The sequence below is a fragment of the Manacus vitellinus genome, unplaced genomic scaffold (genome assembly GCF_001715985.3).
Source record: "Manacus vitellinus isolate BGI_N305 unplaced genomic scaffold, ASM171598v3 scaffold_15_pilon, whole genome shotgun sequence".
Lineage (NCBI taxonomy): Eukaryota > Metazoa > Chordata > Aves > Passeriformes > Pipridae > Manacus > Manacus vitellinus.
Genome location: NW_021939122.1, coordinates 5843885 through 5871080, shown reverse-complemented (window position 1 = coordinate 5871080; position 27196 = coordinate 5843885). Strand labels below are relative to the sequence as shown.

Genomic DNA, 27196 nt, shown 5'->3' with positions numbered 1-27196 from the left:
ATCTTTCTCTGTGTGGCCTTTTTAGCAAATGCATATGTTTAAAAAAAAGGAGGGGGGGGAACAAAACTCTTTATTCTCTCCCTACTATCCCTAAAGTCAATGTGCAGACAGTCATTTTATTTTACTTGAACTGATGTTATTTGAACGGTAGACTTGGATTTATTTTGCCTGAATCTAATTTGTATTTAATGTTAAGTACAAATTAACTGGAACTGTGGCCAATAATGGGCCCTATTTGGGATATGGTAGTGATTTGCTAAAAACCTACACTGGCCTAGTGCAAAGTGGCAACACGGATATATGATGAAATACCTTTGTTTTTAAATGTGGTCTTGAGACTGAGAGTTGAATGACAGGATTTCTTCTTAGCAATCACCTGTCTTGGCAGTGATCATAGGTAGTTCATTTTAGGGAACACATAGGACTCATCAAAATAGATTGGATTAGCTTCAGATCCATCCACTCCACCATCTCTGGATGGATCCAACTCTGTCTCTGGAAATAGAAGGTAACAGACACTTCAGAAGGTGCAAGAATTCTCTAACCAAGTATTCAGGAACAGGACACTGGATCTTACCTCCTGTGCTAATGACTAGTCTGAATTGTGAAGAACTTGCTATCTCAGTGTACACTATGATATTAATTTGGATGTCCAAAAAGATCTAAAACTATTTTTGAATCTTGATTGTTAGTTTTGCTCATTTATATTTATAGGTAACGTGAAAAGCATTTTCTTTCACTGTAGTTTTGAATTTCCTACCATTTTTAAATTGAAATTTGTTTGGTCTAGTGTAATGAGAAAGGAAGAACAGTGTCTCCTGAATATTCAGTATGTTCTGTCTTTGTATCGCATCTCCTCTTACTCATCTTTTTTATGGTAGTAATTCACTGTCTTTACAGATCCTTAATTATGCTTGCTGCCCTCCAAATCTCCTCTAATTTTGCATTATACTTTTCAGTCTTACTCACTTCCCTGGTTCTCATTTTCCTGTACTGTATATTTAGCTATAAGGTACTGTTACAGTGGAAGCCTCTAAAATTGTGATTAAAATAGTACCTGGTAAAATATGCCCAGGGTTCTTCCAAGGAGGTACTGTAGAAATGCTTAGTATTATTACTCTCTCTGTAGTCTGGACAGGATGAAAATTGCATTAGAGTATGAGGAAAAAATGTAGGAAAGCTCTGTAACGGGAACATGTAGCTGAGTTCAGCACAATAGCTGTGCTTATGAGGAAGATGATGCGTGTGGTTTGTTACCCAGAACCAGAATGCCTATTTTTATGCTTTCACCACATCTGCATGTTGGATGCATGCAATCTATTTATTGCAGTGGGTAGAGTCAAAGCTGAAATATTGGCTGCTAAAAGGTAGGCTCAGAAAATGTCATTCCTTCTCTGCATATCTGGGTTTGGGATGAGCAAGTTACTTTCCACACACACCTCCATGGTCTTAAGTAACAATGTGGAAGTGAAGAAAACCAGCCAGATCCTTTTCCCAAGTTTTGATCAGTAGAAGAGGAAACTGTTTTTCTCTCCTTCTTCAAAGTAGGGGAAGGAAATGGTGAGCTGTAGTCCCAGCTGCAGTACCACCTGACTTCTGGAGAAGTGTCACTTGCCCCTGAGCTTCACTTTTTTTCTAGTCTTGTTCTTTTCTAATCTTCTTAGTCAATGCCTTGAATAAGCATTAAATTCACTGAGGTACAAAGAAAGGACTGAAGTACTTTTTCCTTTCATTTGGATACTGAATGACTTGCAGTGCTATAAGCTTTAATCAAGTGTGACACCTTAAAATTGATTGGATTTCTCTAGAGCCAGTTCACCCATACCTAGATAACTAGTTTTATGTAGAGAAATTACCTTAAAAGGTCAGTTTGTGGTATTTGCCAACATTTTCTTTAGTTTTGAGGTTCAGAAAAGAGAAAATACCTATGAATGCTTCTACAGAGGATACTGTTTTGAGGCCTGGGTTAGGCTTTATTACTGCAAGAGCTTATCTGCTCTGGTACAGATTCAAAGCTGTATCCAATCTTGTCAGTCTTCAAAGGCACCCTCACATGACTGTTGCTGAAGAGTTGCTGAAGTCTGCTGGAGTCTGAAGTTATATGCCTGTTTGTCACACACCGTGCCAGATTAAACCTGCTGCATGTAGGGCTGGCTACAGCCATTGTCTGCTGAATCCACAAGGGTCTGACAGCACTGTACTGGGAGAAAGGTTTCAGTTTGGTTTGCAGGCAGGAATGCTCTTTTCACCTATTGCTTTCCAAGTGAGACTTTAATGGCCGATCCCACTCTGTTCTAGAGGTGGGTTTCAAATGATCTCATCCTAGTGATTTTCCAAGCCCAGGTTTTAGTAAAATGTATTTACTGCAGTGTTTATATCCTGCATCTGAGACTGAAGAAAGTTTGGTAAGTTTCAGGTACTTTGGAAAAGACATATATTAAGATGTCACCAAATTACCTTCTTGGAGCTCTGGTGATGTTTTTATTAAAGGTGATACAAGCATTGAAATCTGGTGCTTTTCTGATAAAAGCTGATTCTTTCATCAGACTTTGAACAGTGCATTCTGCTGGATCAGTGCTTGCAAGTCACCAAAAATTGGATTCACAAAGATAAATTATCTGAGAAAGAAAAATTGTTTATTTTGCAGTGACTGCAGCTCTTTAGATATGTTGCATGTACATATTTGATGAGTAGCCTCACTTCTAGAAATACTTCCTTCTCAACTCAGAAAGTGTCAGTGCTTCAACACTGTTTGGTGCTTGTTCAGTGTTATAACATTTTTTGGGTGCTTGCTGTGCAATTCTCATGTATCATCTAATTTCTTCTGAGTTCTAAGCTGTTGCCATTTACTCCAGCAGAGTACAGTTTTCAGACAGTGAACATCTTTGTCATCGTGTGTCTGAACATTGCCAGTAGTAACACAGATGATCTGGGCTGGCAAAGAAAGGGAACGGTAGTTGCTCCTTCTTATTCTCAAGAGAATCAGGAAGACCACTTAACTTTCTGTACTAATAATACAAACTTAGCAAATAATTTTTTCTCCTAAAATTGGCAAGACAGATGCAGCTAGTTTTCTTGATGTTCCAAGGGAGAGAATGGCAAAAAGTGCTCCCATCTGTAGAGCACCTGTCCTGTACAGCAGACTTTCAAACAATGCCGTGTGAAGCACATTGATAACAGGTTATAAGGAATTCCAGATATTAGAGGTAAGCTGTTTTCTTTCCTTTTCCTTTCAGAACTTGAAATTGTCTTTGTATGAATGAAAAGCAGTCAAGAAGGACGTAAACTTTATTTGTATTTCCTTTCATTTTTCTACTTGAATTCACATCATTTCCTTTCACCTTCTCTAATACTCCTCTTTTTTCTTCTCCTACCAGAATCTATTTTATTCACAAGCAGAAAACAGCAGAGCAACAGTGCAGGAAGGAATGAACCCTGGGCTCACCTTCAGTAAAACACAGGGCCATCAGAGAACTGTTGGAGTAATTTCCCTTTATTTTGGCCAGTAGTGTGCATACAAGAGAGTGAAAAGATGGGGAACCACGCAGCTCAGGATATGCAGGTTGAAGGAAGTAAAGGAACTGAGCTGACTTGGAGAAAAACTAGCAAAGAAAAAGCCTTAGGAGCACATCCTGGCCTGTCTGCATGCATGTCATGTTTGCATGCAAGTGTAGATATGCCTGTGTCTCGATTTAAAGCTTACTAGTCATGAGACTTAAATTATTTTTTTTAATAGTTGTTTTCCAGTCTAATAGATATGTCTCTACAATTTAAAATAATAGCCACAGATTCACATACATGCATGAGGAATGAATGAGTATGTAGGTACTTCAATACATGAAGCTCTTACACCTGCCTCCTCTTTGCAAAGGGTCTTTTGGAGATGTGGATTTTGGGAATTTACTGTCTCCTATCACATAAGTGTGATCCCCTGCAAGACTGGGGTTACTTCCAGCCGTGAGTCCATAATGGCTATTCTGATTACAGATATACAAATGATATCATATTACATGGTTTTGTACAAAAAGCTGCAAGGAAGCGTTGCAGTTTCTTAAGGTGATAACATAGTACACTGCTGTGGCTCATTAAATATGCAGTAGCAGTAGTTTTAATTTATATTTGGAAGCATTTTCCCCCAACAATCTAAATAACTTTGGAGACCCAAACCACAATGGAATTCTAAAGTAATCCCTAAAGTATTGTGGAGTTGCTATGGAAACATGCAGGTGCTCAGACCAACATTGTAGACTAAAAAGATAATTTATAATTATCTGTAAAAAAATGAATTATGCTTTTCCACATGACTACTGTATGTATTGTCACAACTAGAGATGAAAAAAGGGCACAGTTATACAACAGTTGTTACTCTTAGGGGTTTCTGCCCCACACCACTTTCCAGGTCCTTGTGCTAAAAGGAGTAAAAATATTTTTTAAAAGCATAGGCTTAATAACCATATGCTAGATTTGTGCTACTTCTAGGGAGGATTAGAGTCTCCTGGGCACAGAGGGACTTTTATTGTTTCTTTTGAAATAAATTCAATCAAATTGAATTTATTGTTGATGGCAAGTATTTAGAAAGGCCACATGTGTGCAGTCACAGTCCAGATCTTGTGTGCAGGGCATTGGGGCAGCTCTTTCTGCAGACCCATCAGTATCTTAGCTAAGTGTGATATGCATTTCTAGGCACATATTCCCAAACTATGGTTTTTCCCTAAATCTGAGCCAGAGGTATCCAATTAGCAAAGTGGAGATGTTCTGTTCCATTCCCCTAATTTTTTAAAACCTACTCAGGTTTTGAACAGCAACACTAGCTGGAAGAATTTAAGATTTCCATTTGACTAATGGCTTTTAGCTTAAATTTATTCTTTCTTCCCCATTTTTTAAATTAGCTGCAAGTTTGAGGGGGGAACATTTGCAAAAGCTTAATTTTACATTTTTTACTGAGGGCTGTGAGGCATGCAGGGAGGATGTTCCACAGTAAAGTTTGCTCTTCAGCGTTGAGGCTTTAGTCCTAGCTCTGCAGTCCTGTGTTCAGGAGGTTATTGCTGAGATTTTAAGTGAAGAACAGCAATGTGTTAAAATACTACACAAGCTTTCAGGGGAAACGGAGACCATGGAATAATAATTGCAAGACACAGGGAAGGCTTATATCTGCAAAGTGGTTTATTGTGGCTTCATTCATTTCAAGCCTAATCCTTAGTTATTCTAGTTTGCCTGGAAAATCTTCCCTCTGTGTGACTGTTTTTCTGTATAACTTCTACTTCTATTCCAGTTGTGTCTACAGGCCCTTTTCCTAGCCTGGCACACAGCACTGAGTGGTGAGCTGTGCTGTTCCCAAAGTGGGATACAATCATAGCCAGAAAAATAATTAAAAAAAAATCAAAAATCCAAACCAAACACAACAAAATGGCTTGAGAGGAAGAAGAGAAAAATGAGCCTCCCTTGAGAAATCCCTGTGGCCCCAAAGGTAAGCCAGCAGTACAGCTCCTGATGGAAACTGATTCTCTTTACAAACTTATACTGACTCTTAAGAGGACAATGCATATATTAAGAGGACATATGCATGTTTCCATACTTTATCTTATATGGAGATACAATCTAAGTTTGTTAACTTCAGTCTAGATAGGACTAAATTTGAGTTGTAAATACACTCTCCTCTTCCCAGGAAGACACAGGGTTTCACTGCATGAGTGTGTTGAGTCCTGCCTCTGTGATGCAATGACAGTATTTCAGCCCAGCTTCTCTGTGCTCTGAAAACCTGTTGTAACATGTAATTTTTCTGTAGGAGGTGGTTGTGTTCTCCATGAAAAGGGGTTACCTTACTCATTTTATGCCTTTAGCACTGTTCTCTATTGGTAAATATAATCTCCCTGGAGTCCTGTAAATTATTGAAGTGAAAAAGTGCAGACTCAGAAGATGAAAATTTCAGCTAGGTTTAGTGAATAAATTTGCATGTTAAGTCAGGAGCTTTCCTTGTTTTCTGTTTTTTCTCTTAATAGTATCTTCTTTCTTGTCTGTGCTGCAGTGACAGAAACTGTTTAGTGAGGCTGCTTGTTTTCCTGTCCTTTTTTGCTTATTTCCAAGTGGGATAAACACGCACCCAAAGGTGGGTCTTCACCTTTGCAATTCTCTGTTTAAGGGGAAAACCCCTTTTACAGTGTAATATAAGAAAACTATATGAGAACTTTTCCATAACAAAAATGAAATTAGGAAAAATCAACCAATTACAATTCTATTTTTCTGATGTAACTACTAAAGATATCTGTACATCGTGTCTAAACACAGGAAAATTCTCCCATTGCTTTTTTCCCCCCTGTAAAATTCACCTTGATGGTATAGTTTGCCTGTTCCAGCATATCTCAGGAGATGCCCCTTTGAGAAGAAAGGACTAAAGTATCCTACTTGCATAACTAAAGTGTAAAATAGCAACAGAGAGCATGGCACCCCGATATAGGGGCGGGGCAAACTTTTAGTACTCGAACCTTTCTCGTTACATAATTTTTTGTTGATAAATCGATAGATGAGGGTGCACAACTAATACAAAACACCTTATGAAGGTGTCTATAAGCCATCTTCAGGCTTACAGCAAACACAAATTAAAAAAAAAAAAAGTTAAATGGCACTGTGTGAGGTTTAGATGTTTTCTTCTAAGCTGCTAAAGCGCGAGGCGTTTTACCCCGGGAGGTGACAATGGCATCGCTGCCCGTGACTGGGGGAGGCGAGGGCCACAGCACAGCCCAGGACAGCCGGACCCCGCTCGCCTGGCTGCTGGTTGTCGCCTCCCGCTCCCCGGTCAGTCACACCCCGCCCCCGCCCGGCGCCCCCGCTCCCGCAGGCATACCGGGAGCGTGTTCCCCGGCGGGAGGTGCCGGAGGCACGGGCGGGGGATGCAGCCCGCATGTCCGCATCGCCGCCCGCGGGAAGGTTCCAGCGGGAGGCCGATCCGGAGCCACTCGCAGCCTCGCTTGCCGTGCTGCTCCGGGCCATGCGCGGGGCCGCGGCCGAGGGCGGAGCGCAGCTCTGACGGGCAGGGCCCGGCCCGGCGGAGCCGCGGTAAACAGGAGCCGGTGAGAGCCGGGATGACCGCGCCCCGCAGGAGCCTTCCCAGCGCCGCGGCCAGCCGCCTCCCGGCCCCTGGGCATGGGCAGCAGCAGCAGCCGCAGCCGGAGGAAGGCAGCCGCCGGCCCGGCCCTGCTGCGGGGCACCAAGGTAGGCTCGGCCGCCGCCCTGTCCGTGGGCAGCCGCCGCCTTCCTCCGCGGGCCGCAGCCGGGTCCGCCGCCCTCCGCGCGGGGAGGCCAGGAGCCCGGCAGGCGCAGAGCAGGCGGGTGCGGGGCCGCTCGCCCCGAGGCTGCCGGCTCGCCCCGGCCGCCGCCGAGCCCGGCCAGCGTGAGGGCGGCTCCCTGGAGGCGGTGGGTGCCGCGCGGCGAGCAACAGGCTCGGCGCGCCCGGCCCGGCCCGGCCCGGCCCAGCTCGCTGCCCCCGGGACCCGCCGCCCGTCGTCCGGGGTGTCGGCCGGGGCAGCGGCGACCCCGCGCGCGGTCACGCCAGCCCGAGCGGCGCGGCGGGTGCGCGCGCAGCCTCCCGGCACTGACCGGGGCGGAGGCTCCGCTCGGAGAGTTCAGGGCTGTTCCTCTGTCGGAGCCGAGGAAGCGGCACCTAATTCCCTGGTAAGAGGCTTTCCCACCTCCGCCGTCTTTGTCTGCTCAGGCTCAGCGCGTCTGCTGCTGCTGGCACTGGGAGCATTAGCGTCGCTGGGGGGAAAGGGGGAGCGGATCAGCTGTGGGAAAGGGACCGTGCTTGCACCAGGTGTCGGGTTTGGAGGAGGATGTGGGTTCGCATTCGGTTTGCGACGTGTAACAGAGATACGCCAGTGAGAAAACAGTACACAAGATGTGCTGGTCACAACGTGTTCCTAAGGAATCGTGAAGTTTCACGGCAGACCGAAAAATAGAATTCCTGGAACTAGCTGGCAAGCAGAGTAATGCTCGAGTTATTCCAAACTGTAGCACTTTAACTTTTCCTTATTTTAGTATGCTAAAAGTGCAAGCAAGGCGAGAATTACAATGTGCCAATGTGAGATCAGTTAGTCTCAAACTGCAGTGCAAGAGGGCACGCAGCTCGGGCTCTGCTGTTGGAAAACGATTGCTATACTTCTGAACGTAGCAAATTTGTGAAGTAACCCAGCACCATAGGTAGAGCTTGAGTGGAGATGGAAAGAGATCTTGGAAGGAAGATAGGAGTGGAAGAGGAGAGAGCTGTCTGACAGTAACTCTTCAGCTGGAGCAGCAGCAATCTTTATGAATTTGTGCTTCTGAAATTAGTTTGGAGTAGTATCAGCTGAGGCTGAGATTAATGCAGATTGATTCCTAGTCAAAATTTTTCAGAGAAAAGTTTTCTTTGAAAAGCATTTATTAGAACTAAGGTGTTTTATGTGAAACCTGTGAACACTGGTGAATTTCCACTGATACAGAGTCTCTGGACCAGGGTTGCTGGAAACATCAATGTTTCTGTCTCAAGGGTGTGCCCCAGCACCCAGAATAATACCTGCTAAGGTATTATTGCTCAACTGTAGCCCAAACCATTTGGTGCCAGACTCCTCTGAGAAACCCTGTAGCTACTCAGAGAAAGTGAGACATTCCCCAGGATTTGATTCTGCTGTGGTTGCTAAAAATGGTAGGACAGCTGAAATCTAAACAACTGCCCTTTTGCTAGGAACTTTGTGTGACTTAGCTTACAGTCTAATGGGAACTTAAAAAATTACCGGTTCACTGAATATTTGTTGCTATGGTGTTGGGTTGGTTTTGGTTTTGTGGGTTTTTTTAACTTGGCTTTTAGCTAGCCCTAGCCAGCAGTTTTGCTTATAGAGGTAAACTAGTTGAAAAGAAGCTGTTTTCTGTTTTGGGGTGTCACACTGGATGAAAGGCTGCAGCCCTTTTTATGCCTCAGTGTGTGGATGTGTGGGCAGAATTGTGGAGGTGTCCAGATGAGGCAGTTATGATTCCAGTGCCAGAAAATACACCTGTTCCCTGGCTGCTTTTGCACAGTCTGAAGTGTTGTAAGGCTAGATTAATCCAGCATGCTGGATGAACTTTCTATGTTTTCAAGATTAGAGGGTTTTTTTAAACTTTTGTTATTTTGGGTTTAACACTTTGGATGAGCAACTCTCCTGTGTTAAAGGGTGGAAGGACTCAATCTTCCCAGCTGCAGAGGCTGTCACAGGTACTTTGGGCAACATAGCAAAGTGTCTTCTCTGCCAGTGTGATTTCCTTACTGCTCTTCCAAACACTGACATTAGTGGGAAAGGCAGGCCACTGCAGGAGTGTGACAGCTTCCAGTAGCAAGGCTCCTCAAGGAAGGAGTTGTAGATGGTTCTTACAAGCCCTGAATTGATCCTACTGCCTAAGAAAAAAGCAGTCTGCTGCTGTGGGTCTTTTCTGCCTTATACTTCTGTTAGTCCTGGTGTGGCTGACTGGTACCTAGCTTCAGAAGTAGTGAATAACAAAATAATAGTGTGCATGGCTATCTGCTAGGAAAAAGGAAAACAGGAATGAAGTGTCTTTTTTTTTTTTCTAATTTTTTTTTATTCTGCCCTTCCTCCAAAAATATAAGGAACTCTTGATCCTGTAAAAGTGGCTAGCATTCTGTAAGAGCCTGTAGCAGGACTACAAAAAACGAACAGGCTTTGAAGGAAGGAGCTTGCAGGAACCCTGAGCAACCTTGTGCTTGGATTGTGTCTGCATGTGGCAGACAAATAGTGAATAGCAAAGCAGTAGAAGGCCATAAGGAAGAGAAAACTTCAAGTCTGGGGAAAAACTTCACTTCTAGGCCATAGGTATTAGAGGAGAAATCTTCTTGGGGAACAAGTTATCCAGTTACTGACTGTTCCAGTTCTTTCTTTGGACCATCTAGTGTTAGCTGCTGCAGGAACAGAGTGAACCGTGTAAACCACACATCTCATTCACTGTATTAATTTCCACAGTGAGACAGAACTCGTGCAGGGTTTACTGGAGCTTCTGTTTTGCTGACTTGTGGATTGACTGCAAAGATCTGGTGGCAGCTTGCTTTAGCATAGCAGAGCTGGCATTAAACTTGCTGGATGGGCTTTGTTCACTGTGGATTTTCACAGCTCCAGGTTGTTGAAATACTCATCACTGAGTTAGGGTCAGTTTTACTAATTCTGTTGTCTGGCTTTTACTGAAAACACCACTTGACAAAAGAAATCCTAATTTCTAAAATTATCTTTCACTGCTTCCCACAATATTTTTGTGGGTCTTTTATGGAGGTATCCACAGTCATGTGAAGCATTGGAAAACCAAATAACTGATTACGTTGTGTTTACTGATTCTGGGGTAGGTAAATGGACAAGAGCCCTTGGAAGCCTGGTCTTTTTGCAATTAAAGGTGTAGCTGTGTTATTCTTAAATTTAACTCCTCACTGGACAGACAGATAGTTCACAAACAGCAAGAGATATCTCAACCATTGGCAATTTCTAGTGCTTGCAATTTCTTTTCCCCGGGGACCCTGGAAGAAGGCTGGCCTTTATTATGTGCCCAGCTGGTTATCATGTTTGGGCTGGTCTAGATCAAAGGTATATGTAAATGACTGTTAAACTTCTCTGTCTTTAAAGTGAGTGCCTCTCTGGAGCTCAGATTGGGTACCTGCAGGCAAGTAGGGGAGCTTGGTAGCAAATCTTGACTTTAATCAGAGACCTGGTGGAATGTCACAGTGGATTGAAGTTGATTGAAAACAGTGTTGGAAATTTTTGAGGAAATACACATATATTACCTGTATGTGTAATTGGTGAAAAATACTAAAAGGTTCTAGAAATTGAGGCTGAGATTTTTCCGAAGTTAGATGAAATAAAGACAACTAGTAGATGAGTACTTTATCCCTGGAGACTCATTTAAAGATCCCAGTTGTAAGCCTTGCAAAATATATAGCCAAAATTTACATAGAATATAAATATTGTATATTTTGGGGGTAGGTAAATCCTATATATTAGTTGGGTATGCTTTGATATCTGCCCCTTGAAGTTTTTGTGTGTCTTTCAGAAGATATCAGGACAGAATACATGTCACTAGTCCAATCTGCAGGTGAGGCTGGTTATTAACAACTGCACCAGAGTTTCTCCTTGGGAAAACAGGCTTTGGATTTAAGAATGTCATTCAACAGGTCACTGAAAATATTGAGGCTGAGTTTGTCTGCCAGTTTGGTCATGGCTTCAGTAAGATCACATGTTTACACACCATCCAGCATAAGAGGTTCATTACAAGGAGTAAAAATGTTCTCAGCTGTTCTTCCCTGAGCAGGTACCTTGACTTCTGTCATGTCCTGGACACAGAATGAGAAACATTCTCTTTGAATCAAAGGGTCAGTTGGATGATGCAGAGGGGAAGGAAAGAAAGATAGAAGGATCTAGGGTGACAAACCAAAAAAGAAGAAAAAAAGAATAGAGATCAAGGTTACACACAAAGTTGCTAATTTTTAAAAAAGTATCCAATTTCTTTGTGCCTCCCTTCCTCTCAAATGTACTTTATTTTTAAAAAGCCTCTTAGTTCCTCTTTAGTGTGTGTACTGAGCCTGCAAGGAAGAGTATCTGTAGGAAAAAAACCCTCAATGTTTCTTAATAAACAGCTAGGCTTCCCCTTGGTCTGATCTGCTGATTTTAATGACCAGAATAATTTGTCACTCAGACTTACTTACTGCTAATAACTCTGTGCCATTGTGCAGCTTGAGGAGGGGAGATGTGCCTGCAGTCTTGTTGCCAGAGTTGGGGCTGGGGTTTGAGTTCTGCTTTATTTTTACACAAGACTTTGCATGGGGGCAGCAGTGAGGGTCCACACATTGCCATGACTCCTAGCACCAAAGGTTACTGCCTTATAGACATGGTATTTGGGTGATTTTGCCTGTAGAGGATCATTTGAGTAGCTTTAACTGAAAAGGAAGCAACAGGCTGGCTGTGTACAACCTGCCCTAGAGCACCAGTTAAATACTGAGGAAGTATTCTGTCAAACCTTGCAGTGGGGCTGAACCTGGCCTTTCCTGGGAGAGGGAAGGTGGTGTCATGGGGGTTATTAGTGGAAGCCCCTCCCCTCCCAATTACTGCAGGATTTACAAAAAGGGTGCCTTTGTTTAATGGCATTCGTAATGGTCTCTGAAAGCATTTCTTTGTGGAAGAGCCTCCTTCAAAACCATCGGGAGCTGTAGCAAGAAAAAGTCTTCTCTGCCTATTTATATTTGCTTTCACTGTCACTGGCTCCTCGTGTCATCCAGGACAGGGGATTAATCTCTCTGATCCCTCTATTTCTAGTTGTAAAAGCACAGTGTGCTATTGAGGGTGATTCACTACTGGGCCAATCCTTGTTATAATCTCTTGTAACTACGAAGGCATCAGTCAGAAGAGGAAGGCTCGTGGAAAGATGTGGCATGTATCTCTGTATGTTTGGGGTTTTTTCTGTTTATGGGAAGATGGGATTGGAGCACAAGAAGTGATGCAATACAGGGCTCTGCCGTTGTTTCATAACACGGACCATATTACAGCAAGAAATTCTTGCAAATGCCTCTACTTGCCTTATCTGAGTGTAGTTTTGTCTCCTTCTTGCATGTTTCCCATGGCCTCCTTCAGCAAACCACTCTTAAGGGACTTGCACTTATTAGTATGATGAATTCTGCTACAATAGAAAGTGAAAGCTGGCAGTGGCTTTTGAGTTCATCATAAGCCTGGTGAAGTCTGACATACCAGACGAATGTGAAGGGCATTAGGTAATAGTTTACCATAGGTGATGACAGAGAGGAAAACACACATAGGAGCAGTCTGGCTCTTTCTAAAGTTAACAGTAGGCTTGGGTTTTTCCTTCTTTTCTGGTAAATGAAGTGAGTTCTCCTTGTAGTTCTGCATCCAAAATCTTGTCCTTTTCAATGTGATTATTGTTATGACTTTTAGAGTATTTTTCATCTTGAGCTTGCCTGCCAAATCTGAGCTGGAAGTGCCAGGACTAGGAAGGACAGTTGTTGTCAGTGTTTTTTCTCTAGCACAATCTGTGACCATTCATTTACATTGAAGCTGCTTCTGTAAATTGTGTCTATATGTGCATGAATATAATATGTAAAAAGCAGGTAGACTGAAGATTTGCAGAGGAGCTGCTACTCTTTGACATTGCAAGTGATTTCTAGATGAAAGGGGTTTTTTATACCAAACACTATAAATGCATACTTAACTAAATGCTGTGTTGTGTCAAAGAGAAGAAAAAAAAATCTGCCTAGCTTCAAAAAGAAGAGGAAGTTCACTCGCAGCTAAAGGCTTTTTTGAGAGAGACAGGAAATCTGAGTCTTTTTCCTGCTTCTGGCCTCAATTTTCTGGCTTAAGCTACTTCACCTATGCATACCTTAGTTTCCTGCAACTCAGTTGTCACCTGTATCAAGGTTTTTGTAAGGTTCTTGGATTTTTTTAAAAAATTTTTAGCCTTCTCTCTAAGGGGAAGTTGGCTTATGCAATCACACTGCCAGTAACTTCTGAATCTGTTGGCTAAATGTCACGTATTTGCTGGAACTTTTAATGTTGCAGGAAGAAGGGAATATAAATTGCAATATCACAACTGCAGCCTTACCCTGTGCCAAAGCCCGTGGAGATAGCACTTTTTTAGACACAAGATAGGTCACGTGGGTGAAACCTGCAACCACAGGATACCAAACTGTAAAATATCAGACTGTGCTAATCCTTCTGCTATGGAATGGCCTTCTTCCACTGCAAGGCCTTCTGAAAGCCTAGGAGAAAAGTTTAAGTACTGCTACTAAATTAGACCTGGCATGATGCAGCAGACTCTTCACAAAATTAATGTTTGATAACTTAAGGGGGTGGAGGGAGGAGAGATATCATTGTAAAATTACAGGATTCTTGTCAGGCTAGCTTGATCTTGGGAATTAGTCAAAAACAGCAGCAGGTTTGATTAAAATATTGAAAGGGAGTTTTAACTTTGCACTTGGCATAATAAAGCAGAAGCCAATAAAATGAGATCAGATTTTAGCCTTCTAAATGCATTAGTGTTCTTATGCGGTGTTTTGCTACTGTAGCCTTGAAATATGTTTGTTGCTTTTGGACATGAAGACTGTATATTGCCTTTTAGCAGTTCCTTTGTGTGAGGCATATATGTTGTTTCTGTGATTCTTGTGGCAGAGATGTTCTGCTATTTTGTACTCTTAATCTTAGGGTAAGACCTGACAGGGGAGGATAGATAACTTCTGGCTGACACCGCTAGAGTTAAGTGTTTCTGATGTTGCAGAAATATTCACCAACTTCCTTTCATCACAAAATTCCAAGGCTTGAAAGGTCTCCATGTTGTTCTGTACGAGCTGCTACATGCTTTGGCAGGTGTGTGAAAAAGAGTCCTGCTGTAGTACACCTGTGGAACTCTGCAGCTCCCAAGGCCTTTTAGAGACGAGATTCTTTTTATGTGCCATCCTAGAAGTGTAAGAAAACTGCACTGTGGTGTTTTCCAGGCAAATCAGTGAGAACCCACAACTCTCTTGTGTTTTCCAAACCACACAAAGTTCAAAATTATTCCTCTTTGACCCTACCTGATCCGTCTGATCACTTAAATTATACGTGTGACTTTGTTTCTAGTGAGGCAACGTGCAAGTGATATATTAAAACCCCAACTTCAAAGCAGCAGGAGGTGGCCCTGCCAGAACTCTGTGCCTCCTGCCAGGATTGCCTAAGTGCTTCTTGCATTTTATCCCTACTCCATAAGGCTTCATTTGAGATGCTTGTAGTGAAGTGTGGAAGAGTCTCCTCTATATATGTACATGCCAGTTGCAGCAGGGTAGGTCTGACGTATGCTTTACAGTCTTTTGGTAGTGTTTGTCTTTCCGGGATCTCCTGTGGTCGGTATTTGGTGTTTTGGGGACCCTGAGGCACTTGTATCTGCAGAAGGCCTACGCTTTTATTCACTAGTGGTGTTGATATCAACTTCTGCAACCACAAGGCAAGGATCCCAGCTCAGTTGCTGTTGAACACATGTGATTCAAGATAAGACTTCTCACTCACTTTCCTTTGTTAGTGATACCCTGGCAAGCATAGCATCGTGTGGTCCAGCTGCCTGAAAGCAAAGAAGCTCTGACTCAGGATCAGTTCCTTATATAGAAAGGGAATTAGATACATCATGCATTTTATTCTTGGCCGTGATCTTCCATTGTGTCTGTTAGACATTTGTTACGGTTGTTTGCTTTCTCTGTTTACTTGAGCTCTACTTGTCATCTGGGACACGTGTTCAGTCTGTCTCATCCATCTTTGATCACCTCCTGGGAAGTTTTTTAGTTGGCATGTTCACACTGAGCAGTACTACAGGTGCTTTGCACAGACTTGGTAGGGCTGTGATGCCCTGCAGGCATCCTGCTGGTTGGCTGTTTGTCAGCTGCCTTTTCAAGTCCTCCTTAGCTGCCGTATTAAGACTCTCTGGTCTCTGGGTTTGGCTTAGCCTGTCTTTACTGTCCATGCCTTGTGCAGGGCTTGTGGGAGGAAGCCGCAGGGATGGTTCTGCTTCAGGGTGGATGCTCTGCCCAAGGAAGAGCAGTTGCATCTTGATGCTCTGGTATTCTCTCCCTTTCCACATGACACCACAAAACATGTACTTATCCCTTGTCACACAGTTTGCATTGCTTCTTCTGTGAATAAGGGAGGAGAACTCGAGAGAGCTGATGATCCAACCTCTGACTGACCGCCTTTGAGCTGTATCCTATGCGGCTCATGGACAGGTCTCTGTAGCTGATGTAATCTAACTAATGCATGTGAGAGACATCTGAGCCAGGAATAGGGAATTTAATAAGATGATGAAACTGTTGGGTTTCAAGTCTGAAAGTAATTCATGTCAGCAGGGGATGGGAGTGGAAAACAGCTTGATTGTACACAGTGTATCCCACCAAGGCTAGTGACATGGACATGCTACAGCACAGGCCTGGTTTTCTGAAATGCTGTTTATCCTGTCTCTAGCATCCTCTCTGAGTCAAGGAGACCTGGCCAGTTTCTGAGCCAAACCTTTCTTCTGTGGGCCTGTTTTTCTTCCTTTATCGTAATGTGCCAAAAAACCCAAGAAAATCACTAGCAGGCTAAGTCATACTTTAACCTGGTGAGCAATAAAACAGCACGTTACGCTGTCTTTGGACCTTCTACAACCCCTTCTATAAAAGGTGCCACTCCAACATGACAGCTGTCAGAGGATGGGTTACTTGAGTTTGTAAATGCCTTCACCACTGGTGTCTGAAGACACTGTGCCTTTCCATATGTCTTCATCTCCTATTTCTGTTCTTACTAGACTTTGAGCAGGAAACTTGAAAATGTTAAGTCCCTTCTTGGGTGTATGATAGCTGCTTCCTCTTTGCTCTTTTCTCTGCAAAGATGATTGACAGATGATGGCTTTTGAAGAGATACTAAATATTGGAAATTGGTGTCTAAAATGTAATCTTAGAAGAAGCAGCGACTAATTTACAACTGACTGTAGCTCTGGCTCAATCAGACAATTGCTAAAAATAATCTACTTTGTAATACCACTGGTGATCTCCAATCAGAGAAGTATTCTAATTACTAACCTGCAGTTAGGACTGAACTGATATCTCTGGTTTGCCAGTGAGGAAAATCTGGACAGAATCAGTGTTTGGGTAGGGAATTTCAGGGGGAGACCAGGTGGTGGTACTGACTTTGCACTGGATTCATACTGAGTCTTAACCCCAGCTAAATTCTGTAGGGTGCAGTTTTGCCAGCAATGTCTTCTTTTTCAGGCAGAGAAGATGCCCTCCTTGGTGGGTATCTGCTTTCTGGACATTTTTTTTTCTTTAAAAACCCACGCCTACCCCCAAAGACTCAATCCAAGAGCACAGAAGCGAACATTTATATGTGTGTTACATTGTTGTTTCCTGTTTGAAGCTATTAGGTGGCATTGGTTGAGCATTGCAGGACAGCTGCCTGGCTTTGCTGCAGAAGCAGCACAGCAAAGAAGAGGGAGCCTTTTCAGCTGAGGTATTTAATGTTTCTGAAGATAGGGATCTGAATACTTTTTAGCCTTTTGTTGGTTTTGTTTCTTAAGTTAGATGATTTCTCTCCTCTGTAATGAGGCAGAGAGAGATCAGGTGACCTTGCTGAGATGTGAAACTTCTGTTAACTCTGTGAAAAATGTAGCTGATGTGAGATTGTACCAGATTATTTCTTTGAAAGATAATGGTAATGTTGCCAGCTAGTACCACTCACTGAATATTATGTGTCCCTGTAAAACAAGAAGTGTAACTTGTCCAAGCCCAAGGCTTTATGCCTCATTCAGAAAGAGCACAGCTAATGGAGAAGGACCGTGTCAGGCACAAGGTCACTTGTGACGCAGAGGGGACCGTGCCTGTTCCTAAGCACAGTGCTGCACACATATTGGGAATGATTTGGTCCTGCAAGACGAAACCAGCAGTGTTTTGGTTACTTTTGGATTCCTGTGACTTCAAAACCGGAAGTCATCTTTAGTCTTTAGATACATTATGACCATCTTGATGCTGCTGTACAGTCCATGTGTGGGAGCCTGTGCCAAAGATGGGACTGTCTGGAATTGAACCAGCCAACTGTTTTAAGTGAGCAGAATACTTAGGAGATTTCTATCTTGACTTTCTAACATCTGTCGCCTTTGGAATAGGGGGTAGTTTTCTTTTTTTCAGTTAAGAAAAAAACCTCTCACATTTGCCATTCAAAATTATTAATAAAAAAATATGTCCTTATCTCTCCATTAGCCGAATTCAGTAGACGTTCAAATTATTTGTCTGTAGTAATTTTTCTTCTACTCTTTGGAAGAACAAATGTCCCTGAATATTATTGTAATTGTAACTACTTAGAGAAGGAGACTATGTAGTCAGCAGGTATGGGTGCTGGAAAATATGGAGGAGAGTAGGCTAAAGTTGTATAGGTTTCTTTCTCTGCAGCTCAGGATGCAATTGATGTAAAATTCTGATGGGACCTCAACAGTTTTGGTGCTTGCCTCTTTCTACAACAGTACATTTTTCTCGTGACTGATGAAATTTTAGTTTGATAAATAAATAAATCAAGTTTTTCTTCTGCTTTCAATTTCAGCAGACACCTGATAAAAACTACTATTTCTTCCAGGTTTTTTCTTTGTGAATGTTTCAGGTTTTACAGTAGTGCTTGTGTGCACCGGAGTTGCATGGGCTTTGTTTAGCACACTTGGCTTCTGTCTAAACTAATTTAAAGCAAAGAGCATCTGTTTGGGGAAAAGACAAAAAAGCCACTTCTAGATTTGATTGGGTTAAAAAATGTGACATGTCAATTGGTGTCAGTGATGTGACCATGATCCTGAATTCTATTTCCGTGTTTGGAGAACTTCATATAGCAACTTCTTTTTCTTGCCCTGTAGATATGCAACAGCATCCCAGAATCCATTCCATTGTATTGCTCCAGCTATCACCAGCTTCCTTTGAAACCAGCTTTTGTGTCACAGCATGTTGCTGTCTAGTGTCCTGGGCCTCCCCTCACCCTTACTAGACACTTCAAGATCGCTTTGAAGCATCTGCTGGAGGAAAAGCTGGTAGTCATTTAAGAGTAGGGCAACAGGGCACTGCAAGTCAGCCTCTTCTCCAGCAGCAAGAAACAGACCTGTGCAATTCTCAATATTTCTCATTAGTAAGTACATTTTTTCTGTATCTGGATACTTCTCTCTGTCTTAGTAGCCTTCTGTAGCTGGCTGTGTTTTACTGGCACTGAGCAGCTCATGGGTGACAGCTAGACTTCAGAAATACTGCTGTAGTTCTGGTGATAGAAAGCTGTCCTGGGTACGATTAAATAGATTCTATAAAGGTCTTGCAAGTGCATAGGAATGGATTGGTGGAGTTTTGTGCTGTTTCTCTAAATTTCTTATAAAATCTCTAAACTTCTAAATACTTTTAGAAATGAAGGGACTAATACTGGATGGGACAGAAAGGCTCAACACTTGATTGCTGAATTGAGAACAAGGACAATGGGTGAGGATGCAACTACTGGACACTGGTTTCTTGTCCGTGTAAGAAGGCAGTGATTTGAAGGAATCCACAATCATGTATTCATCTCGTGATTGCATCCAGTGGCTATTTTAGGTACAGTGGGGATGACTGGCCCTTTATAGACTGGTAAGGAATGCATTGTCTGTGGGTTTCAGTAATGCCAGTCTCTTCTTTTTGGGTGGCACAGAGCACTGTTGTGGGGGAAAGATGGGCAGAACCAACATACACGTGCCAGCACGCTCGAGTGAAATAACACCCTAATGAAGGGAAACTGTGCTGATGCTTTTCCACTGCCAGTGCACGTCAGTGTCAGCACTGGTGTGGGGAGTGGGGGTGAGGGAATCAGTGCTGTTCTTCAGCCTTCTGAAATCAGTTGCCTGGCCTTTAAACTACAGCAGGGACACTTACAGTAAGACAGGCACATGCAGCCTCTTTAACCACCCAGCATATGCCACGATAAGGTTGCAGCTGGAAGCAGCTTTCGTATCCTGGCACCAGAGCAGAATCAGTTCTGTTCACAGACCTGGACTGTCTATAGGTTTTATACAGGTTTACTACTTAATGATAATACTGTGACACGGAGGTTCTTAAACTCTTCATAGCATAATTTTCATGTTGAAGTTGATGATAAATACCATGTTTGTCTGACTAGCAACTGTCTCAAATCAAGATCTGGCAATTTTTGGTGACGATGCAGGTGTGAATCTGAAGGAGTGACTCAGATGTGTACTGCTGTTATTGCTTATATTACTGTAGCACTTCAGTCTGTGCTCTTGGTTGTGCCAGGTACTGTACTTTGCCATGGTAAGGAACAATACCACCCCCACAGAAGCTGTCTGTCAAGCAGCCCAGAGGTGGGAAGTGGAAGTACTGTTATCCTTCCATTGCACAGAAGTGACTAAACTGAAGAACTCAAATGATTTGCTTTTCTGAACCACAGCCAGTGAGCACAACTCTGTATTGGTGATACTTGAAATAAAGTTAAAGATGGGCAGTGATGTCAGTGGGGCTGTGGGCTCCCCCAGCATTTTATTCTGCCTGGAGAACAAGTACTCATGCAGCTCACAGTACTGGTACTTCCCACATTGGCCTCTGGACAGGGGATTCTTGTTGGATGTTAGCAAATGTATAGAGAAGGTATCAACATGGAAAAAGATGGAAACATAAAGCAGACATACTATGCCTGAGTATACTTCCCAATAAAAAGTTCTCACCAAAGCCTGTTATACTTTGAAATACATTTTAAATACAGGGACATACCATGACTCATTAAAGTTTTAAATTTGGGTGATAGCAAATGACTTCTGGTAGTGAGTTTTGCATCATAAATTCAGGTTACCTTAAAATGTGGGAAGTTATAGTTGAAAAGAAACTCACTGATGTAATACAGGTTAGTGGAAGAATCATCTACAGGATGTTTGGTGCATTGCTCTTTTTACTCTACATTTGAACTTTTGAAGACACTGGTTTTAAGCTCTCCAGTTGCATCATGCAAGTCTTAGAGAATGTAGTTTGTAGCTGTTTCCTCAGAGTTTAAAGGTTTTTCATAAAGATCCAGAAAAGAAACCTAGATTTTTACTAAGACTTCCACAGCTAAGACATGTTGTAACTTAAACCTGTAAATAAAGAGATATCTGACATTTAACTTGTAAATCATGCAAAAGAAATACATTCTTATGTGCTCTGCTTTGGAAATTTCTTATTCACCCAAAGACAGAGGAGGAATGATTTCATATTTCTTCAAAACACAGAACCATTTAGTCAATAGTATATTCTTTTTACTCTGCCTTAAGAGGAATGTTTTGCCTGGTAGCAGTTCAACAATAGCGAAGAATGTTGCTTAGGCACCTGTTGTTCGTAAATGGCTTTTAAAACTGTTAGCCTCTAATGTAATGGAAAATAAGTGATAAAGCACAGAATTTTCCTAAAAATGCATGATTGTTATCTCTGTACAATACAGAATGTGAGCAATGTCCTCACTGAACAATGGTGAGATTGTTCTGTTTCATCACTATCTTGCATTGTAAATATTTACAGTGTTTGGGAAACCCAGGCTTTCATTGTCTTCAATGTAAATTTATGCATTTTTAATAGCCCTTATTAATTTTGAAGATAAAAATACAGACCCATTTTTCATTGGATTTCAGAACTGATTTAGAGTTTTGTGAGCCCTGAAAGGATTATAATGGAGAATGGGAAGTGATCATAAATTATCCATAGGTGTTACATTATATCATGTGGACTTGTATACTAGACTAGAAATTTGCCTGCAAATATATGTTGGTGCAAATTTCTCTTCCTGGTCTATACATGTATTAATATGTCTCTCTTTCCATTTGATTATAATCTTCACTTAACATTTTCTTCTAAAAAACATCAATTGTCATATGGAGCACTTTGCCAAATTGTAATGATCATGTGTGCATTTTTCCAGTAGATTTGCTGTTATTCTGGAGGTCTGGGGTTTTACCTTTTCCTTGACATCACTTGCTGTCTTTCCCTGGCATGTCATAGTTTTGTGGGGTTTGACTTTTGCCCATGACTGGGGTGAGGGGAGTGTTTTTTGTATCCAGTAGTGTACTATGGACCCTTTTTTGTTGATTGTGCAGTGATCTGCAATTGCAGTCGACCAGCTGCAACAATCTTAGCGGGCCGTTCCCAAACCTGTGTTCACAATAATATGACCTTGTTTCTTTTCCGTTAGTTTAAGAGTTTTGGGTTGTATGAAACTTCACCACTACTCTCTCAAACTGTTTCTCTGGGTTAGTAAGGAAAAGATGTGCTCACCATTGCATCACTGTGATGGAATCCACGTAGGTTACTGTTGTGCATTGCCTTTGGACAGCCAAAGAAGGAGGAAAGACAGCTCTTCTCAGAAACTGTAGCAATTGGCATGGTACTGTGGTCTGTTCTCTGACAATGAGTATTATGAAGAAACAAGTCATCATCCATGTCTTTAAGAAAAGTTTGGAATTGTGTGATTAAGACAACCTAATTTTTGCTTTGCGGGATGGCTTTGGTGCCAAATTGGAGGGAAGAAAGCCTCTTCTGGAGAGGGGCATTAATTTCTTGGGAAGCCAGTCTCTACTCATTCTGGGAGCTGATAGGATCATGACTAAGAGTGATAAGGCAAGTCCCAAACATGCTGTGATATTACATCTTGCTTGCAGCAAAGCTGTAAAGACTCACAGCTTGCACTGTGATTCACACACCTGCTCAGTTTGGAAGCACGTTGGGACAGGAAGAAGTGTTTAATGTGAAGGGGTGAGGTGAAATGGTGTTTATCAACTCAAAAGAACAAATGGCACCCCCTTATGCAAATGGGTTTGGGAATTCAGTGGAGCAGGTAGAGCAACTTGCTGGCTGAGAAAACACCAACCCTGGCTGTTGACTTCTCCCAGGTCTCCACCGTTAGGGCTTCCCAATGCAGAGGATGAAACTCCTGCTTTACCTCTCTTTCTTTTTGCTTGTTATAGAGACTGTCCCAGGGAATAATGCTAATGTTATTATGAACTGTTCATCAACAAATACACAAGAGGAGTTACTTAAAAATGTGTTTTACCCAGCAGACCACTGATATAGTTAAAGAATTTTTGCCTCTGTAGCAGGAGCTTACTGCTCAGGTGTGTGTGAAACATCTGGTACTTTGTTCTTTCCACAGGACATTAGAAATGATCATTGATGCTTTTGATGCAGGTAAGTTGCTATTAATAGCAGAAGCAGACAGAAGTAATTTCTTTGTTTCTCGGGGACTGTAAATACTGTATTATTGTGTTGTTGAAACAGAGGGAAGTGACATTTATTTTCCTGAATGCTAAGCTAGTTCATAATTGCATTTATCAGCTCATTTGATTTGAAGGGGTCAGTTTTTAAGGAACCTGTTTTTTAGAGATGCAGATCCTCCTTAGCTTCCATTGAAATCAAGGAAAGGGGATGCTAAGAGCTCTAGGACCATTATTTATTGATAATGTAGTTTAACTTCTTGCTTGTCTAGTTGTATTATATTTGTAGAAGTAATCATATTCTCATTTTGAGAGGAGTCAGCTAGAGCTGGCTGATACTTCTGTTTTTCTATGTGTTGTGCATAGTCTACACCTGTATATTCCTGTATATTGAGAAGCTTTCAAATGGAACGCAGGTAATTTGCAGAAAAATCTCTTGTCCGCTTTCTTAGCCTTTCTTTTGATTTCAGCTACTCAATAACATGATTTAAAAAAAATATTAGAAGAAAAATGTTTTTAAGGCTTGAAGCTGATTATTTTTAGGACACTAGCAGGTGGAGGAAAGGAGGAACTGAGATAATAAAGGGAGAAGTTACAGCTGAGCCAGTAAACAGTGCAAGATATATGGGCAGATGCATAGCTGTAAATAGCAAAATAATCCAGAATTATATCTGCCTGGTCTGAAGAAAAGGTTTCTTTTCAGGGTTAGTACAACATTAGAAGTGAAATGTGAAAGGTACTGCAGAGAAGGAAGTGTTAGTTCCTCTGCCTTAGGCTTTCTTAATTACATTTGTTTGTCAAGTTAACAAATGCATGTGAAGTGCATGAGGCTTGATAACATCTCTTAAATAATGCTGTTAACAAAGTACTGATTAAGCCACAGTAAACCAAAATGAAACGCAGATGCAGGATCCTCTTTTTGAAAATGCACATCTGTCATCTCTAGAAGAGGATTATGTAAGCTACATTAGTAGGGGAAGAGTCCGAACAAGCTCAAACTGAAATAATAAAAGCTTCAAACTGGAGCCAACACAAGCTAATAGGATTGGAAATATTTGCAAATATGGAAAATGTAGTGTACAGAAAGTAGACATAAGCTATATCCATCTGAAATGTCAGAGTAGCTAGGGAAAGTTAAGATGCACATAGGAATTTTCCAAAGTCAGTGAACTGTTACCTTCAGAACAACAGCAATAAAAACCCAAAACCAAAGGATTTTCTTTTTAATGAGGCTTTGAGATTTCACATCAAGACCTCCAACAGAAAAACAGATTCCAAATCTGCATTAATAATTATTTCAAGTCTTACTAGGAAAAAGTAAGCCATCTGATGAAGATGTTACACCATCTAGCAGCAGTCAGAGGTTTCTTCAGAGGGTTTCCATTCCTGTTTGGATCTGGTTTTGTGCTGTACAGAAGGGAAGTTTCAGAAGGCTGAATTGCACGGCAGTGATCCACAAAGACTCGGAACAGCACTTGTCATCCTGCATCTGGAAGGTCCCCTGAAGTCTTCAGGCTGATCTAGTCCATTGCAGGATTGTCACAGCCACGAATGGTACTTCAGTGTCTGGATTATCTGGACATCAGCGATCTCTTGTTTTATTTTTGATCTGCCCACCCTGCAACAGATTATCAGACCAATGACCTACGTGATGCAGCCCACTGTCGTTACTGGGGACTAGGGTAGTTGAAGAAAAATGGAAGAAACTTTGGGGCAGACCAGAACAACTGATAGGTGGAATTACTTCAATTCCCTTCTGTTAGTGACTACCATCTTCCTTCTGCCACAGTTTCCAGGGCACATCTTTCACATGCATAAAGACAGATTCTTTTATAATCCAGAATATCTGTTGTACTTTAAATAGGAAAACAACTGACCTATTTGACTGCTGTATTTTTTACCCTTCTGTGAGTAATACAAAGCATATGTACACACCTTCATGCATCCTTAGTATGCATTTCTTTTGGTAAGGCCTGTGTACGTCAGCAGCCAAGTGCCACTACAGCTCCAGAGCTTCTGCTGAAGTTCTCCAGCATATGCCATGTAGCAAGGGAGTATGGTGGACTTTATCTAAAGTGTAAATGACCTAATCTGCTGTTCATACATTTACATTCATGCTTTTACATTCTGGTAGATATGAAGCCGTAGACAGAAGATCATGATTTGTACTTACTTGCATCAGTCTAGCTGGGAATCTTTGACAAAGAGCAGTTTAGCCTTTATTTTTGAATGTGTAATGGGCAGAGAAACTGCAGTAGGTGGCAGATGAGGGAGAAGTTCCACCTGGGTTCTTCCAGTGACACTTCTCAGTGTAACAGTCCAACAATTTACGGACCGTTTGGTTCACCTGATGTCTGATTTATGTTCTTCTTGTCACTTAGGAAACAGATCCTGATGGGGTGGATGATGGAAATGGGATTTCAAGTGGTTTCCCACCTACTTCTCTTACAGTGAGGTTACCTTTTGTTGTTAGTTGTCCCTTCTCATGGTTGAGGAATACATCTGGTACAGGTAGCTCCCTTTACAAGCTGCAGATTGAGCTCTGGGTGGGATCCTGACAAGAGTTCACAAACTGCCAACCTTTTGGATAACAAAGGGCACAAAGATGGGTGGCACCAACCAGGTGAATGGACACTTGGAGACACAGCAGGGGTGGAGGACTCAGGAGGAAGAGTGACACTTGCCTGTGGGTAGACTGTGAGGGTGTAAAAGCCCAGGGGGTCCTTTATTAAGGGTCCTCCTTGGAAGCATCATGGGCTGTTTCTGTTACTGCACTATGAATAAATTGCTTTGTGGAACAAGACATCTGAAATTCTGCCATGGGAAACCTGAGGTCGAGCCAGTAAGGAAGCCTGGTCTGACTGTGTGAGTGGGGAGTCAAGTGCAGCTCCTATTGGGTCATTGGAGCTGCTTGCTATGAAGGGGCTTTAGTCCCAGCAGTGAAAGTCTCTGGCATTGGGAGTGTGACTGCCAGAGAGTCTAGTGAATGGTCAGATTGGGAAGTTTCCTTAACATCATGTACTTAATGCTGATAACCCAGAAGAATCTAATTTTCTGCTTATGTTGGTGTCAGATATACTACTCAGGGGAAGGCCACAGCCACCAGGCCCCAGTCATGTGCATGCTTTTCCTTCCTTTTGTGCTGCTCAACTGCCTTCAGAGACTGTCTCATTTCCTCTGAATCCGACTGTTCTTGCTGCAGCTTCGTGGTTCTGGCAATGTAATGAAGACCCAGCTGATGTGGTTCCAGGTGGCATTTTTAGTTACTGTTTGTCTGCCCTGCAGAAAGCAAAACTGGACTACCTGGGTGGGTGAAATCTTAGCTTCACTAGGCTAAGATCTCCTCTGGGCTCTGTGGCCAGGATTTTGACCTTTTTTGTCTTTCGGAGTCGTGTTCGTTTGTGAAGGCTCTCTGCAATGGTAGTATGGCTGGAATCCATTTTTGGCTGGAACCAGTGTGGCTATAGATAGGGGGAACAGTTGAGCTTCAAGCTGTCCTCTCTCTTGGCATTCCTGTGTGCCGCAGCCAGCTTTGCAGGAAGTCTCTCTGGACAAGAGCAGTCGTTTGAATTGTGGCTTATTGGCTGTTGGCAGCACGAGTAAAGAAATCTCTACAGAGTCCAGCTATGAAAAAAGGCTTAACCTTTATTATAATTTGCTGAATTCCCAAATTCCTAAGAGAGGTTTTCTTTAAGTATTTTACCCCAGTGAATGATATGTTAACAACCATGGGGACAGGAGGGAGCATAAGATCCCTTTGCAGGCAGATGACTACCCTGCCTATGGGACCTAGTAGGTGTATGTACCCTCTTTATCCCTTTCCTGGCACCCTATGATTGCTTCAGCTTTCCAGGCAAAAAGAATCTGAAAGTCTTTCCTTTGTGAATAGAACATCATCTACAGCAGTGGTCATGGGACTTCCCTTACATGTGTGGTTTATGAACCAAATAAAACACAATGAAGGAGAAAGCTGAGCCCTTTGCCACCTCCTGGGGGCAAGTGTACTCTGCTGTTGGATGCAGGTGCTGTAGTAATGAGAAAGTCTCGTTACTACAGTAGGAGTAGGAGCAGTCCCCCTTGCCTTAGCATTTCTTCAGTTTTGGCAGGCTCCCAGTTTGATATGATTGAAATTTAGATCCCAATTGGTAGCTGCCCACCTCCTCACCTCTGAATCAGGTAGCATGTGGAACTAATTTAGCTGTGGAATATGTCCTGTGGAGCTTGTCACAACTTGCTTTGTGTTGAGTGGCATTGCTTTCCTGGCATCCTTGTCTGTTTGTACTCGGTGCTGCAGATGGTCTGTTCATTCAGGTAACTTTATCCTTTAATTAGTGCTGTGGAGTTAACGTGCTTTAGGTTGATACAGTGCGTGCATTATTAGGGACCTTGCAGATTGGGGATGCTACAGTGGGGCATCTGGGTTTAGTTTACAGCTTTCTCTAAGCCACCCTTGAACAAA

At 42.3% G+C, this 27196-nt stretch overlaps 1 protein-coding gene across 4 annotated transcripts in view; it reads left to right on the top strand.

Annotated features, from left to right (window-relative positions):
- The first annotated feature begins 7576 nt into the window (after positions 1 to 7576).
- MARCHF8 (membrane associated ring-CH-type finger 8) overlaps positions 7577 to 27196 on the top strand; it is a 94621-nt gene continuing 75001 nt past the window's right edge. For 3 of the 4 annotated variants that reach the window (XM_029958545.1, XM_008929806.4, XM_008929805.4), the window contains exon 1: positions 7577 to 7668. The gene's annotated coding sequence lies outside the window, so the exon portion shown is untranslated. Of the gene's footprint in view, positions 7669 to 9161; positions 9221 to 27196 lie in introns of those variants that run through there. The other variant, XM_018069121.3, reaches the window with a different exon arrangement.